This window comes from Ranitomeya imitator, chromosome 1 (assembly GCF_032444005.1).
Source record: "Ranitomeya imitator isolate aRanImi1 chromosome 1, aRanImi1.pri, whole genome shotgun sequence".
Taxonomy (NCBI): domain Eukaryota; kingdom Metazoa; phylum Chordata; class Amphibia; order Anura; family Dendrobatidae; genus Ranitomeya; species Ranitomeya imitator.
Window position 1 is genome coordinate 276,597,185 of NC_091282.1, and position 14,035 is coordinate 276,611,219.

Sequence of the window (14,035 nt, forward strand, 5' to 3'; positions counted from 1 at the left end):
TAAAAATATTGTTTCCGTATCTAGCAGTAGTGCGACTGGCGCAAACTGAGTGGAGATAATCGTATGTGGCAATTTAGTAGGGGCAATAATCTTCATTACTCCACATTTGGAGTGTGTCAGCAAGACGATCGCCAAAAAATAACCACACATTGCTAGATATAGTGAATTTGTACATAAGACCATTATAAGGGTACTTGTAAAAATAAAGCCACTATTTTTTTGGTTTCAGGAGCATAACGCATTTAAGATGAGAAAGGGTGATGTTAAGTGACGTGGATGTGGTGGTAACCACCAACGCAGTGTGAAAGATCCGAAGGTGACTGTATCTCGTTCTAGGTTCATGTCAAAATTTGGTCAGTGCACTACACCACTAACAAACCCAGACAAGTGGGAGGATTTTGTGGGTTGGATGGCAGACAAAGGCTTCAGTGTGTTGGCAAGCAGCCACATGAACTCTTCCCCACAGTCCAGTCTCAGTAGCCAAGAGGCTGGAACTCTATATTCTCAAACTGTTACTCCTTCCTCCCACCATCAAGAGTCCCAGGAGACATATAACCCCAACCCTGGCCACTCTGAGGAACTGTTAACGTTCCTTTGTAATTTGTCAGGCCTCGCAATGTGCACCTTTAAGGAGGGTCATGAGGAGGTGGCGTTCAGTGATGCCTAAATATTTGAGCACCCACGGCCAGGAGAAAGGCACGTTGGGGAAGTTCAATTGATGTGTGAAGAGGTGGAGGATAATCATGGCACAGTTGCCATTAGGTCAGCCTCTAACTCAGAAGGAGGATCACATTGCGGAATTGGAAACCAACGTGGTCAATGATGAGGACACTATCCAACCTGGCATGGTGGCATGCCTAGTGAGCACAGCAGTACAGAGAGGGATGGATCTGTATCAAGAAAACAGGCAAGAAGAGGTAGTGGTTTGTCCAGAGGTAGAACTCGGTCAATTGTTCCACAGGGTCCCCCCACTCTGCTAGATAAGAGGCCAAGGGTGCATTGTTCCCCTGTTTGGCAGTTTTTTTCTGAAAGTCCTTCAAATGAAACAACTGTAACTTGCAGCATCTGCCAAACCAAGCTAAGAAGAGGCAAAAACACTGCCAACCTGAGCACCACCAGCATGCAAAAGCACATGGCAGTCAATCACCACAGTAGGTGGGGTGGAACATCTAGGTATCAAATCTGTGTCTGAGGGTGAAACCACTGCCCATTCCCATGTTATGGCCTTCCCAATCTGCTGACCATGAAGTAGGCTAGGCACTGATTCCTCTTGCCCACAACCAGCAGTTGCAAACACACAACAGTCAGCAACCATGTCTACTGCATTGTCCCTGCATATCGTTCAGTTGTCCCTACCCCAGATATTTATTAGAAAGCAGAAATATCCAGCAACCCACCCACCCACAGGCCCATATGCTAAACACCCACATTGCCAGATTACTAGCCCTGGAAATGTTGCCATTTTGACTTGTGGGAACTGAGTCTTTCTGCTACCTCTTGGCAGTGACAGCCTCAAGGCACTTTATTCATAGCCAACACTATATTTCCCTGTGTGCCGTCTCCGCGTTGCATAAGCACGTTACACAGTATCACCCATGCTATGGCCAACATAGTCACAGGGAAGGTCCACCTAACCACAGACACGTGACAAGTTCTTGTCAACAGGGACAATACATTTTCCTGAAGGCACACTACGCTAACCTAAGAACTGATACCACTGATACATATCCTAAAGTTAAATACCGGGACAAAATCCCATATTAATAAGGACGATCTAATAGTTACCAGGACACTCCAAAATAACCAATCCTACAACAACCAAGGAGTACAAAAGTCCCATATACAGGTGTAAGACATTAAACAGTAAGTTTATTAAACATATAAATCACATACATACAAATCAGCAACACAAGGTACAGGGATGATGCGTATACAAAAGACACTAACACTGTAATAACACCAAAGGCATAACAGGCGGATAACCTATAGCCGGGTATAGTACAACATACATCCCTAAAGTGCTTATTGCAGAGTAAAAATGCCATGATGTATGAAGCTATATCCCTTTGAGTATAGTAGTCGTAGTGCGTGTCGCCAGCAGCCCCGACGCGCATTTCACGTTGGGCTTCCTCGGGGGGTTGGGAAGCCCAATGCGAAACACGCGTCGGGGCTGCTGGCGACACGCACTGGCACATTCATATGGGTAAGATTGGCGGTGTACCTTTTTTATCTACTTACCTTCTTGATAACCCTATATAGGACTGGCTACACACTATGACTACTATACTCAAAGGGATATAGCTTCATACATCGTGGCATTTTTACTCTGCAATAAGCACTTTAGGGATGTATGTTGTACTATACCCGGCTATAGGTTATCCGCCTGTTATGCCTTTGGTGTTATTACAGTGTTAGTGTCTTTTGTATACGCATCATCCCTGTACCTTGTGTTGCTGATTTGTATGTATGTGATTTATATGTTTAATAAACTTACTGTTTAATGTCTTATACCTGTATATGGGACTTTTGTACTCCTTGGTTGTTGTAGGATTGGACACTACGTTAACCTGATGGAGTCTTGGAAAGAGTCAGAGGCTGGGACATCACTCATCTTACCCACACCAAGAATAGCAGGCCATCTTCCATCAGAGTTTCAGTTTCCTCGTATTCCACTTCCTGTCTCTCCTCCTTCTCCTCATCATCCCCAGCGGAACTAGCTTCCCCATCACTCCCCAGCTGGGAAATCTGGTGTACTGCCTTGGCAAAGCCGCAGCACGCTCTGCTGAAGCTCATTTGTTTAGGTCAGGGGTGGGGAATCTTTTTTCTGTCAAGGGCCATTTGGATATTTATACAATCCTTCAGGGGCGGTACAAACTCCACCCTCAAAATGCATCCTGACTTTGGCACTGGTTTCAGGATGTAATCTTGCATTGCATGTCCTTCAATGTTCAGTAGTGAACACTGCATGTGTATGCTAACAGAGCAAGAACAAATTAATGAGCTGGTAGAAATCAAAATACAGTTCCCTGCCCAAGAATGCGGTCCCTGAGAATCTGCTCGAGGGCCTGGTAAAAGGTCATTGAGGGCTGAAAATAACCTTGGGGCCTGAGGCTCCCCACCCCTGATGTAGGTGATAAAGCTCACAACACAGCTGAGCTGTTGAAAGGGCTAAAAGAACAGACCATTCAAAGGTTCTCCACACTGAACCTCCAACCAGGTCTGATTGTGTGCTATAATGGGCGTAAGTTGGAGGCTGCTTTAAAGTTTGGCAAGCTGGTAAACACGTTCCATGCATGGCCACATGCTGAACTTGGTTGTACATCGGTTTTTAAAAACATACCCTGATTGCCTTACCTACTTGCCAAGGTACACCGTGTCAGGGCACATTTCCGAAATTCATTTCAGGCTTTCGCCCGCCTAGCTTCGCTGCAGCAGCATTTTAATTTGCCTTGTCATCGACTGCTTTTTGACCTACCCACACTCTGGAATTCGACCTTCTATATGCTGGCAAGGCTTAGTGAGCAGCAGAAGGTAGTCTCTGAATCCCAGTTTCACAATGCCCATCAGAGCAACACTCTGCCCCCACACATAACAACTGCCGAGTTTGTGTGGATCGCTGACAAATGTGAGGTTCTTCAAAACTTTGAATACTACACCAAGATAGTGAGTGCTGATAATGCTATTATGAGTGCAACATTCCATGGCACTGTCTAGTAAAACATTCTCTGCAGAATCTGAAAGATGAAGCTTTGAATGCCAAGCAGGTGGCTATGGAGCAAGATTGTACAGTGGCTGATACCAGACAGCCCAGCCTCACACAGTATTCTCAGGCCACATTGGGTGATGATGAGGAATAGGAGGAGGAGGAGGAACAAGATTTAACTCCTGTGTTATATTCACCTTACAGAGGCTTCACCCACTATGACAGTGGTTCCATTGGGATCTCGTTGGCAAATATCTGTGGACATAACAAAACGCAGGTTTCACAGCACTTGGTGGCCCTCTGAAAATGTAACGCGAGGGCCGCATAATGACATGGCAGTCAACATGGTGGTGGTGGCAGGCAAAGCCCAACATTTAAATGGGCATGTTTGAAATGGCATGGTAAAGGGTTGGGTAATATATATTCCACTATGTGGCTAACTGTTTGACTTGAGGGAGGGACCTCCCGAATGTAGGAGTGAGAGCTCTCCCAAATGTATGATACAGGGCCTCCTGAGGGCCCTTACCAAACTCAGGTTTCACTTCACCTGCTGGCACTCTGCTAATTGTCAGCAAGGGCCGCATAATGACATGGCGGTGGAAATGGTGGTGGTGGTGGGCAATGCCCAAAATTCAAATGGGAATGTTTGAAATGGCATTGTAAAGGGATGGGGAAATCTGTATTCCACTATCTTGCTATTTGGCATGAGGGAGGGTCCTTCCAAATGTTGGAGTAAGAGCCCTCACAAATCTTAAAGTAAAATATAAAGCCAAACACTGTGAACATATACTAAAGTAGAGGTATAATTACAATTTTTTTTATTTTGCATTACATGCATATAATTATGAATTATGTAATTATGAAGGAAATAATGTTTCCTAGTATTTTTCTCTTTAAAATTTTTTTTTTGTTTGGTTGGGTAGGTGTTTTTAAAAATCCGTAAAATCAGCGCAATATTCTGACAGTTATTCCCAGATACTGTATGCGAGTCAAAAAGGCATGCAGGCATCTTCTTCTTGCCGTTCCCATTTCATTTTAGCTTTTTCCCATCCATTTCAGCTTTTTTCTCATGCCACCAGACCTGTTTGTTGGGTCCAGCAGAAAAATATTCGGCTTTCCCATTGAATTTCATTGGATTCGTTATTTGGGAAGAATACGCGGGGATATTAGAAATTATTTGTGCCGATTTCCCCGAATCCGAATATTTCATATTCGATCATCACTAGTCTTCACAACCCCTACCACATGTTTAACCTCCCCCTCCCTGCATGGAATGTAAAAAGTAACCTCTGCTGTCGTATACTCACCAAAAATATAATTGACACTGACTTTTCCCCCAGTTGGTTCTAGCTGGGAGATCAATGACCCATACACGAGTGTCACTAGGCTCCCTGAGTCCAAGAGAGCCTCTGTCCAGTGTCTGTTAATGGGCACTTCGCAAAGATGGGGTTCACCTATAGAAGGCCTTGGCATACATTGATACCTGGCAAGTAAACTCGCAGTCCATGGAAATAGCAGTCAGGGGGCAGTTGACAGCCATCTATTCTGGTCCTTGGCACAGCCAGAACCTTATAGGGTGGCACAGCTAGTACATGAGACTGGTTTAGAGGAAACTGGCCTTCTGCCATGTTCACTCTGTAGTACCCCCTAAAATATAAGTGAGTAAAATAAATATTAATTAAATACCCCCCAGTATGTTATCAGTTCTGACTGATCCCAGTGGCAGGTCGTGCCCCTTTCCCAGCTCCTGGGTATTAGGCATCAGGATTGTTCCTCTGCACAGGATTGATCCCAAGTCTTATATTCCACTGTGGTCTTCCATTCAGTCCCAAAAACAGTAGATGCTGCTCAGCAAAGACATTGATCCCAGCTTCTTGCTCCCACTTGAGCTTAGCACCTGCACCAGGCAGCTGATGTCGCAAGTGCTGCTTTAGCACAGGCCGAGTGACCGGGCAAGCTCAATCACCAGCATAGTGGGAGGTGAGTTATAGGGACCCCAACTAGCATCTATTCTTTTGTATGCCTGTGACCTCTAACAGGATACAGTCCTCAGTTTTTCACAGCGAGGCAGCAGCTCTGTGGAGTAACAGAGCTGGCTTATATGTTTGCTGTGCACACAGTGTGACTCTTAACACCATGTGCGGCTGTCGCCATTCAGCTACTTTCTGTTCACCCTTGTTTATACAAGCTGCAGTTTACCATCTCAGCACGGTGAACCCCAGGTTGTGAATGTTCTTTATGTAATATTTTATTTAGTGCACTCCACAACCCTAAGACTAGGCTTGCAGAGGCTGGCATGTTTGCTGCATTGGCGCAGAGTCCTGTATGAAGTCCTGTTTGGGCTTATAACGTTCGAAAAGGCTAACCAACTGACAACCATTGCCGGGGCCCCCTTGCCCCACCCAATGCTGTGTGGCTGCTGGTAGAGTTCTCACAAGCCGATAAACCACCACCCTTTCTACCATCTGGGATGGAGTCAAAATCTCAGGCTGGAGCCTTTTTTTTACCAAGTGAAATAAGTTAGATGCCTGAGACCTAGCCTGTTGGGCCTCCACAAAGGTCCAATGATATATCCGCTGCTCCCATACAAAGGTGTTGCCGGAAATCAAGCAAGGATCTCACAATAAAGGCATCCACAGTCCCGAGGGTCAAAATGCCTTTTAGGCATCTCCTGCCAGGAACGGGGCCAACACTTCAGTCTACTTGTGGGCTGGCAAGTTCTCCCCTCTCACGGTTGTTTTGAAGACGCTGAGGAAGGCTTCCATGTTGTCCTCCGGACTCATTTTCTTCAGCACCATTCTGATGCAGAATTAGGCTACTAGTCTGATGATATTATGCATTGGAGAGTACCAATTGTTTCAGTATATCTTCCATTATGTCAGTGGGATTGAGCTGCAGTATTGCAGGCTTGATTACAGACATGCAGTTTACTTTACGGTATTCCTTAGTTCACACTGCCCACATTCTCCATCATATGTAAGTCAATGGTTTTCATGTCCATGCAGCAATAACAATAATCTTTATTTATATAGCACCAACATATTCCGCATCACCTTACAATTCAACAGTTCATATACAAGTCATAAGTAACAATGTTCAAGATAGTACAGGGTGGGCCATTTATATGGATACACCTAAATAAAATGGAAATGGTTGGTGATATTAACTTCCTGTTTGTGGCACATTTGAAGTCAGCCATTCGGGATCCAACTTTATTTTTTTCAATGGGAAGAGGGTCATGTAACACATCAAACGTATTTAGAGTTTCACAAGAATAACAATGGTGTGCTTGGTATTAATGTAGCTTTACTCTTTCATAAGTTATTTACAAGTTTATGACCATTTAGAAAACAAACAAAATGTGGTGGTGCACCATATTATGGGTGTCAGGTCCGAGAATTCCTACATGGACAGTTTCCTGGAAATTGGATTGGTCGTCTTGGGCCAGTTGAATGGCCAACAAGGTCTCCCGATCTGACCTGTTATGACCTGGTGGTCAGGACAATAATGGACCTGGTGGTTAAGAGCACACGGAATGACCTGATAGTTACTGATAATATAGGACGAGCTCTGGGACGTGGGAACTCTGCTGACCGCAATCCCTAATCCTATCAACCACACTAGAAATAGCCGTGGATTGCTCCTAACGCTCCCTATGCAACTCGGCACAGCCTAAGGAACTAGCTAGCCCTAAAGATAGAAAAATAAAGCCTACCTTGCCTCAGAGAAATTCCCCAAAGGAAAAGGCAGCTCCCCACATATAATGACTGTGAGTAAAGATGAAAATACAAACACAGAGATGAAATAGATTAAGCAAAGTGAGGCCCGACTTACTGAACAGACTGAGGATAGGAAAGGTAGCTTTGCGGTCAGCACAAAAACCTACAAAAAGACCACGCAGAGGGCGCAAAAAGACCCTCCGCACCGACTCACGGTGCGGAGGCGCTCCCTCTGCGTCCCAGAGCTTCTAGCAAGCAAGACAACAATCAAAATAGCAAGCTGGACAGAAAAATAGCAAACCAGAGAAAAACAAGCAGTCACTTAGCTTCTGCTGGGAAGACAGGTCACAAGAACGATCCAGGAGTGAACTAGACCAATACTGGAACATTGACAGGTGGCATGGAGCAAAGATCTAAGTGGAGTTAAATAGAGCAGCCAGCTAACGAATTAACCTCGTCACCTGTGGAAGGAAACTCAGAAACACCCACAGCCACCAGAGAATGTCCATGGACAGAACCACCCGAAGTACCATTCATGACCACAGGAGGGAGCCCGACAACAGAATTCACAACACTGACCCCCTTAGACTTTTATCTTTGGGGTCATCTGAAGGCAATTGTCTATGCTGTGAAGATACGAGATGTGCAGCATCTGAAACAATGGATACTGGAGGCCTGTGTTAGCATTTCATTTGCAGTGTTGCTATCAGTGTGTCAAGAGTGGGAGAAGAGGGTTGCATTGACAATCCAACACAATGGGCAGCACTTTGAACACATTTTATAAGTGGACATAAACTTGTAAATATCTCATGAAAAAATAAAGTTACTTTAAAACCAAGCGATAGGAGGCTCTAAACAGAAGTGTTTTTAGGGAGTGCCTAAAACTGTACCAGTTGTGGTTAGTCCTAGTTTATTGGGGTGGAGCATTCCAGAGTATGTTTGCAACTTGGAAGAAGTCTTGGAGCCGAGAGTAGGAGGTACGGATTAATGTGGATGTTAGTTGAAAGTGGCTTGATGAGCATAACAAGCGTGTAGACAGATAAACAGCAATAAGGGAGATGACACATTGTGGAGAGCTTTGTGGCTGAGAAAAAGCAGTTTAAATTGGATCCTTAAATGTATGAGCAGCCATGCAATGACTGGAACAGAACAGAGATGTCTGAGTAACAATTAGCCAGATAGATGACCCTGGCTGCTGCATTAAGGATGGACAAGGGGAAAGTCAATTGAAGGGAAGGCCAATTAATAGGGCATTACAGTAGTCAAGGAGGGAGTGGATCAGGGCAAAAGTGAAGATTTCTGTTGTTTCCATGGTGAGAAAGGTGCTGATTCTAAAGATGTTATTTAGGTGCAAGCAACAAGAGGGGAAAAGAGATTGTACACAGGAGGTGAAGGAAAGATTGGTGTGAAACATAACACTCAGACAGCGAGCCTGCTGCCTAGGTGTTATAGTGGTGCCACATACAGAGAGGGAGATGTCAGCTTTAGGGATGTCAGTAGATCCCGGGAGGAGAAGAATTTTAGTTTTGGAAAGGTTGAGTTTCAGATAGAGAGCAGACATGATGTTGGAAACTGTGGACAGATCGTCACTGGTGTTCTGTATTACAGTGGGGGTTAGTCAGGAGATGAAGTATATTGTTGTGTGTTATCAGCATAAAGATGGTACTGAAAGCCATATTTGCTGATGGTCTGTCCAATTGGGGTTGTGAAAGATAGAGAAGAGGGCCAAGGGCTGAACCCTGAGGGACACCAATAGTTAGAGGCAGAGGAGAAGAAATGGATCCAACGAATGATACACTGAAGGATAGGTCAGAAAGATAGGAAGATAATAGAGCAGGGCCCTTAATGCCTATTGATTGGAGTATAGAGAGTAGGAGATTGAAAGCTGCAGAGAGGTCGAGAAGAATGAGCAGAGAGTAGTCAATAATACGTTTTGCTGTCAAAAGGTCATTGGTCACTTTGATGAGTGCAACTTCTGTAGAATGTAGGGGGCCGAGGGCAGATTTTGATGGATCCAGGAGAGATTGAGTGGAAAGTTAACGGGTAAGGTGATCCAAGAGTTTAGAGATTAAGGGGAGATTGGAGACTGTTATACATTTATTTGTGCAGGATGGGTCGAGAGAGGGTTTTTTAATAATGGAGTAATGATAGAGTGTTTGAAGGAGGAGGGAAAATACCAGAAGAGAGAGAGAGATTGAAGATTGAAGTGATGACTGGAGAGAGACTGGAGTTGATGTGAGGGAATGGGGTCAGTAGTTTATGTAGTAGGACAAGACAAAGAGAGTATCCTGGAGAGTTATTCTTCTATGACGTGATCAAATGTGGAGACTGAGCCAGAAGAGATTTGGGGAGAGATGGGAGTCATGGCTCTTGGTTACTGGGTGTAGGATTCCTGATGGATATTCTCTATTTTCTCTGTAAAGTGTGAGGCCAGATGATCAGCACAAGTGTCTGTGACAGAGGCCTGTGCTTTCAGACTGAGGAGGAAGTGATAGGTGTCGAAAAGTTTTTGGGTTGTTAGAGGAGATCAGGGTGGTGAAGTAGGTCTGTTTGGTGAAGTGAAAGACAGAGTTGCAGGTTCTCAACATAAATTTTTAATGGATGAAGTTTTCTAGTGTGCAAGTTTTCCTCCATAGGCATTCAGCACTCCTAGAGCATCTGTGGAGAAATCAAGTTTGCGATGTGTGCCAGGGTTGTTTTACTCTGTGCTTGGAAGTTCTGAGGGTGAGAGGTGCTACTCGGTCTGGGGTGCTATTTAGAGTCTCATTGCAGTGATGTATAGCCAGATCAGGAAAGGATAATGAGGAGACTGGGGACAGTGATAAGTGTTGGGAGTATGTAAGTGTATGAGGGTTAATGACTTGTAGATTTCTGAATGTGTTATTGGTAAGAGTTTGGTGGGGTCAGCAAGGATTTGTGAGAGTGAAGGAGAGAATGTTGTGATCAGAAAGGGGAAGAGGGGAGTTATTTAGGTAGGAGATTGAACATAGCTGGACAAAGACTAGATCAAGGGTGGGTCTTTGTGTGTCTCAGAGGTTGAGAGCTTTGAGAGGCCAAGAGAAGTTAGTATAGATAGAAGCTGGGATGCAAATGGGTATGTGGGACTTTTTATGGGGATATTGAGATCTCCCAGGATAAGGTTGGTAATTCGGAGGACATGAAGTGCGGCAGCCAGCCATAAAAATGGTCAAGGAACTGGTTAGGTGAGCCAGTGACCGAAGAATGCTCACCTAAAACTTTATTTTCAAACCCTCAAAATTATTCCATAACTTTTATCCTCCGGTTCACAGTTGGAGCATCAGTCCATTGCCGTAGGTGATTGCACCACTGTATCACTCGTGGGTGCATCAGTAGCTTTGCCTTCTTTGACCTGGGTCCAGAGTAACACAGACCTGTCTGCATAGAGCCTCCTGCTCTTCTCCTTGGAAACAAAACACTAGCACAACCAAACCTCAGCTGATCGTTTAAATGGGTTTCATGGACATAGATCATTCCCAAGATCCAGAGTGGAGGGTCAGATCTGTTCCACTACCATTCTGCAGATCTTTCCAAAAATAAAAGCCCATGACGGGTTTTCCTAAATCTGACTTGGTCAAATAGATTGACCCAATCCACTCACTTTTATTTTGCATTGTAACCACAGGAGTGGCTGTAATTAAAATGATGTCCAACTGGTTCAGTATGCCTCTATGTGCATCCTGGGGGACATATGACAACCCTCGTATATTATTCCCCTCACTGTCTCACAAACTATACATAATGATTTTGAAGAGTTTAATAATAATAATAATAATAATAATATTAATTTTTATTTATATAGCGCCAACATATTCCGCAGCGCTTTACAAATTATAGAGGGGACTTGTACAGACAATAGACATTACAGCATAACAGAAATACAGTTCAAAACAGATACCAGGAGGAATGAGGGCCCTGCTCGCAAGCTTACAAACTATGAGGAAAAGGGGAGACACGAGAGGTGGATGAAAAGGGGAGACACGAGAGGTGGATGGAGTTTGTAAAAATTGTATGAAAAATGGTACATATTATTTTTCCATGAACACATCCCTTTGGAAGTAAAACAGTCTATTTATAGAGGAATACCTAGTACATGAAAGAAGACCAAAGTCTAAAAAAGGAGGGGTATGCTGCATACAAAACACTTTTCATATAACATCAAGAATTAATCAATGCTACCAAACATTCTGCAAAAAAGATGGCACATGTATGAATGCAAGTGGGTAATAGGGAAATAAAAAGTTATTTTAGACCGAGCTCCACAAAATAGCAATATGACTCCATGACCAGACAGATTAAATGGATAGGTGTTTAGAACAATGAGCATGATTCCTGTAAAATAAAAATTACAATAAAAAAAATAAATAAAAAGAACAAATACCATTATACAATAAAATACGATTAAAACCCTAACAAACAGGGTCTACAGGAACTGTGCAAAACTGAGGACCTCATTGAGGCCCTTAGGATGAACACAATCAGTTTTCATGATCCACTTGGCCTCTAATCATGCTCAGTATTGCTGTGGAAATGGTCATTGCCAAAAGCCTTTAACAGATTGGCATTGCAAGTGCAGCTTGAAATGTTTTGGAATTGTCTTCAACTGCATTAGATCATAAACTTGGCTGTATTCTTAATGTCCCCCACGTGTTTACTGATGTGTATCTTAAGTTGTGTAGAAGTTAGACCCACGTACATAATTTGGTGAAGACACATCACACAAGAGATGATGCCAATAGTGTTACAGATGATATGCTGTGTGATTTTACATTCCATTTTGCCATCACTAGACTCAAAATCTGAGGTTCACACCTCACTCGGGCATGCTGCGCAGTCTCTACACTGAACAAACCCCCATTTCGGTCCTCTTTAGCCGAATGCTTTATCTGTTTTTGGATCCTCATAGAAAGGTTCACACCTCACTCGGGCATGCTGCGCAGTCTCTACAATGAACAACCCCCCATTTTGGTCCTCTTTAGCCGAATACTTTATCTATTTTTGGATCCTCATAGAAACTGAAAACTAAAATATCCTTCAAACACTATGATTTTCTATATGTTATAGAAGAGTGTGCACTGGTATAATTGGAGAGTACCCGGTCTGTCTTCAGAATTGTCCAAAACTTATTCAGGGCCTTTTCCATGTCAAAACATTTGTTATTAAAAGTGAAAATAAATCTTACTTGTGATGTTGAGGTAAGTTGCAATCTTCTGGGGCACAGGAGATGCCTCCCGGTGGACTGCAGTTCTCTCTGGAAGCCATTTTTTATCTTTCTTTTTGAATATCCTTCTTGAATATCTTTTGGAGAGTTCGCCAGGTTGTTTAAAACAAAGAACCATCCAATAAACATTTTCTTAGTGTCCGTCGGAATCAGCTTCTTGAAATGTACCGGATGAGATGCGACTGGTTGGATGATGATGCATGCAGGAATGCGATAACTGACTTATCTTTGCTGAAAACTTCTGTACAGAGGAAGCCATCTTTGGTGTTTGAGATCCTAATGTCTAGAAAATCTATGATGGTTTGACTGTATGAGTAGGTTAACTTAATGTTATGCTGATTGTTTGAAACACATAGTACAAAAGTTTTCAGTTTTTTATCCAAGCCCTGCCAAATCATGAAATCATCATCATCAATAAAACAAGTCCATAGTAACACTTTCTCAATAAGAGAAAGTAAACTTGCAAGAAAAATGGTAAAAAAAAATTGTGAAATTGCACTTTTTTTGCAATTTTACTACACTTAGAATTGTTTTCTTGTTTTCCAGCACAATATATTTTAAAATCCATTGTGCCACTATGGTTATATGAAAAAATAAAGTTATGGCTCTTGGAAGAAGGGGAGGTAAAAAAAAAACGAAAAAAAAACAAAAACCTGAAAATGGCTTTGACATGAAGGGGTTAATGTACTAACCTGATCTGTAACTGCACTAGACATAATATATAGTTTACCCGAAATATTCCTTTAAGTAAGTGATTTCCAACCTTATTACTGCAGGAAATCCCAAAAGCCAGTCCTGCTCCACAGACTCTTTTTGTAGGTTTTTGATTCTTTAATTCTTGTCCAATGCTATAATTTGCATCGGGTGCTGTGTGCTTACATTATTTTTTTTAGCAGGCTGAAATCAGTTTTTGTTATTGTTGCGCAATGGGAAACTCTTGCTTACATCTAAAAGATCTCATTCCCCAGGATTTCTGAAAATCTTGCTAGAGATGTACTGCTAAAATTTTTAGACATAGCTTAAAATTGTTCTCTACTGCACTGAAACAGAATAAATATCAAATTATACAGTATGTCAATTTTGTTACAATTGTATAATAATTTAAGCAAAATTTGTATACATATCAAATGAAGTGTAATTAGTTATGTAAATGGGTTATGGGGTATGTTACTGCTTTTTCATAAACTTTTATGTTGCACAGAGGTAAAGATGAAAGGCTATGTTGACAGTGTGTTGACAGCATAGACCATGTTATCTGCTTTGAAACTGAGTTACCACTGTAACCTTTCCAGCTGTCTTATAAAAGACATAGTATGACATATACGCTTAGGGAGAACATAGGGACCTATTGAAAGGGGACATAAAGAATTGTTC